The sequence below is a fragment of the Oryza sativa genome, chromosome 9 (genome assembly GCF_034140825.1).
Source record: "Oryza sativa Japonica Group chromosome 9, ASM3414082v1".
NCBI lineage: Eukaryota > Viridiplantae > Streptophyta > Magnoliopsida > Poales > Poaceae > Oryza > Oryza sativa.
In genome coordinates this window covers 14,824,733-14,831,378 of record NC_089043.1, presented here as the reverse complement: position 1 = coordinate 14,831,378, position 6,646 = coordinate 14,824,733, and the positions used below count along the sequence as shown (strand labels likewise).

The 6,646-nt window shown below is 45.1% G+C and overlaps 1 long non-coding RNA gene across 1 annotated transcript; it reads right to left on the bottom strand.

The window, feature by feature from the left end:
• Window positions 1-4,152: 4,152 nt before the first annotated feature.
• LOC136351662 (uncharacterized) lies at window positions 4,153-6,284 on the bottom strand. The gene is made up of 3 exons (XR_010734842.1): window positions 5,967-6,284; window positions 5,667-5,729; window positions 4,153-4,448 (listed from the first exon to the last, which is right to left on the bottom strand). It is a non-coding gene; the product is annotated as an uncharacterized lncRNA (long non-coding RNA).
• Between the last annotated feature and the right edge of the window lie 362 nt (window positions 6,285-6,646).

The window sequence follows — 6,646 nt, the reverse complement described above, 5'->3', positions numbered from 1 at the left end:
GGTGGGGCTCGGGGGTTTATCTCCAATTAGTTTGGAATTCTGTTTTACACCGATCAGACAAAACAAAATCTAATCGCTTATTTTTTTTCTTTCTTGATTGGGAAGGAAATTGGTGGTTAATCTCTTTCCTAATCCTTATCGACAGTGAGTCAATAAAATCAACCATCACAAGCATATGTAGTTTTGTGAAATTTACTCATTAAGAAAAGTTAGAAAGTATGATGATTAATTAACATGCGGCACATTAGGTAAGCGATATAATCATCTGGCAACAACACAATCGCAAAAGGACTAAATCCAAAAAGGAAAATAAACGATGACAGATTGATCACCGTGTTGGTTGATTTTATCGGCTAATGCCAGTTAGTTAGGAAAGGGATAAAATCCCATCGTTTTCATTTCCCAACAAGAAACCAAATAAGAGATTTTTTTTTTTGTGATCGGTAAAATAAGGACTCAATTTTAGTTGGAGATAATACCCCTGAGCCCCACTAGTATCGTCATATAAACAATGGCAGAGGTCACAGTCAAACTCTCTCTAATCTTAAAATCCTAATACAATCGCCCGTTCGATCTAGGCACTAAGGGCCCCTTTGATTTGTAGGAAAAATATAGGAATTTTGGAGGATTTCAATCCTATGGAAAAAAATCCTATGAAAACCTTTGAAACAAAGGATTGAATCCTATCCAATCCTTTAAAATTCCTATGGAATGTGTAATCCTATGCACATTTTGGAGGAAAGTTAGCAAGAGGTCTAACCTCTTGTAATATTTCCTTTGAGTCTATCTCTCTCATCTGATTCCTGCGTTTTTCCTGTAGTCCAATCAAACAGCTATTCCTATGTTTTTCATGTGTTTTGCAATCCTCTGTTTTACAATTATATTCCTATCAGAATCCTGTGTTTTTCCTATTCCTCTGCTTTTTCATTCCTACGATTTAAAGGGGCCCTAAAAGGGGTTCTTGAAGAAGAAGAAAAAACAAAATGAAGAAGAAACAGAGAAGAAGAAAGAAAGGAAAAGTGAAAAATCAGAGGAATCATTGATGGCTTCAAACGTAGGTCAGTGAATTGATTATAATTAAGAGAAGATGATTGTTTATTGGCTAAAGTAAGAAGATCTTGAATTAGAAACTCCAACACACCGTGGATATCTCTCCCTGCCAGCAGACAGCAGACGGCGACTGAGAGCTTTTATGGCTGGTAGTCGCGCGACAGATGCACCGTCCCCAGCATCAAGGTAAAAAAAAAAAAAGCACAATCACATGTACACATGATATATTTTTGTGTCGAACAATGTTGTTGCTCGTGGTTTGTCGCGTGTTGCCGAAGGCAAACAATATACTCCCCGATCAATGAACCTATAAATTAACGTGGATTATACGTAGGCAGATCACAACAGTGCCCAGCAAATTATTAGCTGCAACTGCAAGTGACCCTCCTTGATTAACCACAATATTGTCGAGTAGTGGTAGTGCCGCTGCACCAGCACCAGCACCCACCGCAAGCCCCCAGATGCCAACTGCCGCTAGCTAGCCTCGGTGCTCCTCCACCGCCCATCATGGCATCGGCAGTCAAATCCAAACTGACGGTGGCCAAAACAAAGGAGGACACCGCAAAGCCTCCCATGAATCCATGGTTGCTACTCCTTGCATCGCGAGGTGATTGTGATGGGATAACCGATCACATTCTTCTGAACATGGAAGCTGCGACGCAACAGAAGGCTGCTAAAGAGGAAGGTGCTTGTCATCGTCCTGCACCCTCTGCAGACTCGTCGCCCCTGGACCAAGCTAACCCTGCAATTCCTACCATGGCGACGCAGCAAGCTTCTGGTGATGATGGGCATCAGTCATGCCTGGACCTGGAGGGGGTCACCATTGAAGGCGACACGGCACTGCATGTTTTGGCCACCTCTGGTGATGGCTGGAGCTACCTGAGGAGTGTGGAGATCATCTGCAGCAAGGCCCCGCATCTCCTGCTGGTGCAGAACAACAAAGGCGGCACGCCTTTGCACTGCGCTGTCAGGGCTGGCCATTCCCAAATGGTTTCTTTTCTAATTGATCTGGCTAATAATCCGAGGTCAAATCTGCAGGTAGCGGCTAGATTGAAGGAAGTTCTGAGAAAGGGGACGGCCTTTCTTCCCTTGCATGATGCAATCCGCATCGGAAACAAGGAAATGATCACCAAGCTTCTTGAATTCGATCCAGAATTGGCTAGTTCCCCTACGGATGAAGCAGGAATTTCACCGTTGTACCTAGCTATCGTGCTACAACGTAGTGACATCGCAAAGTTATTGCATCAAATGAGTCCAGAGAATCTTTCATATTCGGGCCTAAGTGGACAGAACGCATTGCATGCAGCGGTTCTCCAAGGCAAAGGTACGTGTGCAATTGATATATATACCTTTTCATTTCATGTTAATTTTGTACGGTACTTCATACTTATTTTAAATCCTTCTAATCATTAATTTTTATGCTTAGGACAAGTTTTGGTCAAACTTCTTTAAAATCCCAAGCATCAATGTTATATATATATTAATTAGGATATGTTTATAAATCTAATAATTTTATAATACCATGATGGTATACCATTCCTTGTTCTGAGAATCATCGATGGTAAGAATTTCAGAAGTTTTACTAAATTTTGTCATAAACATCAAATATTTATAACTGAAGAAGTATTATATAATATTCCAAAATATAATAACAAAATATGCCTTACAATTAATAATCAGCATTGAGGGAGCTTGTACCTAGCCTAGCGACCTACTTTCCGAAGTTTGCCCTATGATAATAAATAGGCAATGACTGCAAACATTGCCGATTAAGTTTGCTTCAAATATACATACAATGTCAGTTGGAAAGAAGAAGTTATTATAAGACTCCTATGTAACAAAAGAAATTCTAACTATGTCTAGATTTGTAGCCAGAATTACTTTTTATAGAGGGAGGATGTGTTTAGGATTAGAAGTAATGTCGAACTCTTGTCCTAAACTCTCTACGCACCACCTAATAACTTAGGCGAGGGAATGACTAGCTGTTTTAGTTGCTCGAGGGTTATTGGTGGTACTGTGGTATATTATAGTTGTAGTAGTTTGGGGAGCAACACACAGTGTCTCAGGATGTAGGGTTCGGAGGATGTGTTTAGGATAGAAGTAATGTCGAACTCTAATCCTAAACTCTCTAGCCACCACCTAAGAACTTAGGCGAGGGAATGACTAGTTGTCTTAGCTGCTGGAGGGATATTGGTACCGTGGTATATTATAGTTATACTAGTTTGGAGAGCAACACAATGCCCCAGGATGTAGGGTTCGGTTGAAATACCTCTCTAACAAATATCATGCCTCATTATTGTCATCGGTCTTGGATCTCCTACAATATTTTTTCACATTCAGTTACCAATTCTGTTATCAGTGCTAGTCCACTATTAATAAGTGGCTCCTTTCTAAATGCCACTGTTAGATTTGGTCCTATGTTTTTTCCATCGGAGAGAGAAGGTTTCCTAATATTTTGCCACTTCCACCTAAGTGGTGTGACAAGTAGGATTGCCAGCATGGGTGGTGTGAAAAAGTCCATTTTGCCTCTTGTAGACCCTACAACTCAGCCACAACCTTTCCCCACACTGCTCACTTCTGTCTTATTCAAGACGGTGCTTGACGCTTATATGGATGGCGAAGGCACATAAGCTCTAGCGCTTGTGTTTTTGCGAACAGGAACCCTGAGTAGTAGAGGTTGGTGGGCTTGGTCCACAGCGTGGCGGCGATATTAATGTAGAGACTATGGTGTGGCGTCAATGGGGTAGGTCTTGGCAAGCAGCAGCCAAGGCCAGCGGCAGGTCACACACACAAACACACACACACACACACACACACACACACACACACACACCAGATCCGGTGGCAGCTACCTCTTCCTTGGCCTTCAGTATCGGCGGCACTCCCGGAGGATCTCGAGCTTTTGCGTTTCTGGTAGTCCGCATCCGCTACCATCTCGTACTCCTCCTCAACCCGGACCTCCAACAACAAAGCCTCCTAGACATCATGCCTGTAACGCCCCGACATTCGTTAGCCATAAACATAGCTAACTTACATCAGGGTGTTATGCATTACCTGTGATATAGTACCAGTCCCAGGATACACTAGCTGGTACACACAGAATAAATGTGAAATCAAAGTAAACTGCATTATTACATCACTGGGTAGCAGTCATTACATAAGTTGCTATCATGGACAGGCCCATGGATGAGCAACACAATAGCACAGAAAAACATAAAAGCGAACACGCGGAGAGACTAAGCGACTAAGCAACTATGCTCTAGGCTATGAACCTAGGCAACTAACTTATTCCACAAGCGAGGCTTGGGGCTAGGGACAAAACATCTAGAAGTCTTCATACTCAGCTTGCTCCTGGAGATACTCCTCGGCGGTCGGGTCGACGTCTTCATCTTCATACTCTATAGATTATTATAAGGGGCAAGGGTGAGTACTTAACGTACTCAGCAAGCCAGAGGAAAGAATGACATGTTTGGCTTAAACAAGGAGGCTATGGTTTTATTTGCGAAAGCTGCCTTTTTGGCAAAGTGATTTATTTCACAAAACTCCTAGTGAGTGAGTCAAGTGTTTAGTTGTCAGGAGGAGGCTCACGCCTCGACCCATTCCACAAGTTGCTTTGCAACAACTTATCACGATTAACGAACAACAATTAATTTGTTTCCTCTATTAGTTTCTTCTCACAACAACACATAGTCCACACAGTTATCTCAGCACAACAACGCCATCATGGCCCTAACAACACCTCGGTGTCGGACGACACCCCAGGTCACACAGACCTGTTCCTAACCACATAGGTTAGCCGTCTGCCACACAGGCGGACTCTGGTAACGTTACCCTTCCCAAATAACCACTTCACAAACATTTGTCAAACAAATCTACGCTATGAGAAACACCTTACACTCGCCCTTGACCGTGGGCACGGCTGTTCGGACAGTTCATTAATCTCTGCAAAGGTTGCACGTTTTACCCACACGACACGAAACTGACATCGTTTACCCGTCGGCAACGAAAGTTCGCACGCCAGGAAATACCGAGGATGTCTCCTACTGATTTCGTACACCACAATAGAGGCAAAATAACACCCATGATGGGCAAAAAGGTAAAAACTTCGTCTCCTCATCCTCGGCATTCCACAACCATTGGCACACCAACTCCCATGTGATAGCAATTTACTTAGCCAGAGGCATCCCATAAATACCCGTGTGGTCGCACTGTAATGTGTTTGGATGGATTTCCCAAAGGAATCGTTCCTTAACGACAATACGTAGCCAAACCACAAAGGCATGACTCCGCATCATCACCACTTTCACAACACATTTTATTTCACAACACCTCGGTACAACGTACCGGACTTTTAAACATGTATTTGGCAAACAACATAAGCATGGCTAAGCGAAACTATCTCGGTATTCGTACAACAATACCGGCGCAAATATTTGTGGAGCTATCAAAGGTATGGAAACATCAACCTATGAAATATAAGTGCGACTCCTAGGTTGGTCCGTCAGTTGTATAAACAATCCGAGGCCTAAACATGTTAATCGTGTATACTAAGCAATGCATTTTTGCAAACAACATATTATTGAAAATATAGGGGCAATGTGATCAAAGAGGCTTGCCTTGCACAGGGTTGGGGTCTTTTCCCTCGAAAGCGGCGTCCGGAGCTTCCTCGTACTCGGGCTCTAAACGCGAAAACAAATCTAAATAAGAAAAGGCAATAAAACTATCTTAAATCAGAGAAATAACAGTGCCACTGTGTAGATCTCAATTTTAGAAAAATTTAGAAACTTGAATGGGGTCAATCGGAATTATGGTTGATTTTCTACGGATTTTCAAAAGATAAAATATTTTCTGGGATTTTATTTATTGGACGGCAAGGGAATATTCCGCTAGGGTTGACAGCAAAAGAAGGGTCCCACCTGTCGGCAACTGTTGGAGGGGAAAAGGTGTGGGCCCCGGCTGTCAGCGGCTCTTGGAGGGAACGAGGCGCGGGGCCGGCCTGGCAGTGGCTCGGCTCGGTTTCTTCGTCTTCCTCGCGCTCTGCTCGGCTCGGCCTGAGGGCGCGTCGCGGCGGCGAGGCCCGGCTCGGCGACCGGCGGCCGGGGAAGGGGCGGCGGCCTCCGGCGGAGCTCCTCCGGCGACGGCGGCGCTAGAAGACGGAGCGCGGCGGCTCTAGGCGGCGGCACAGAGAGTGAAATCGAGAGAAAGAGAGAGGAGAGAGAGATGGGTTGGGATGGTGATGGTGTGGGGAAGAATGGGGGAGCTTGGGGCCCTTTTATAGGCGGTGAGGGTTTGGCGGGATGCAGCGGCGAGCTGGCGGCTAGCCTCCGCGAATTCACGTGTAGCTGGCTAGCTTCTTCAGCGGGATTCCGGGGTGGATGGGATAGCGACACGACGACGCTGTGGTGGCGAGGCGTCAGCGAGGTCACGGTCGACGGGACGCGGCGATGCGATGGCGACGGCGATGGTGCGACGCGACGCGAGATGACGCGCGCGGAGAGCGGGAATAGCGACGGGACGGCGATGACGCGCGGCTGTCGGCGGCTATGGCCGTGATTCAAGAGGCATCACACGCATGGCAAAAGTTGACAAAACAGAA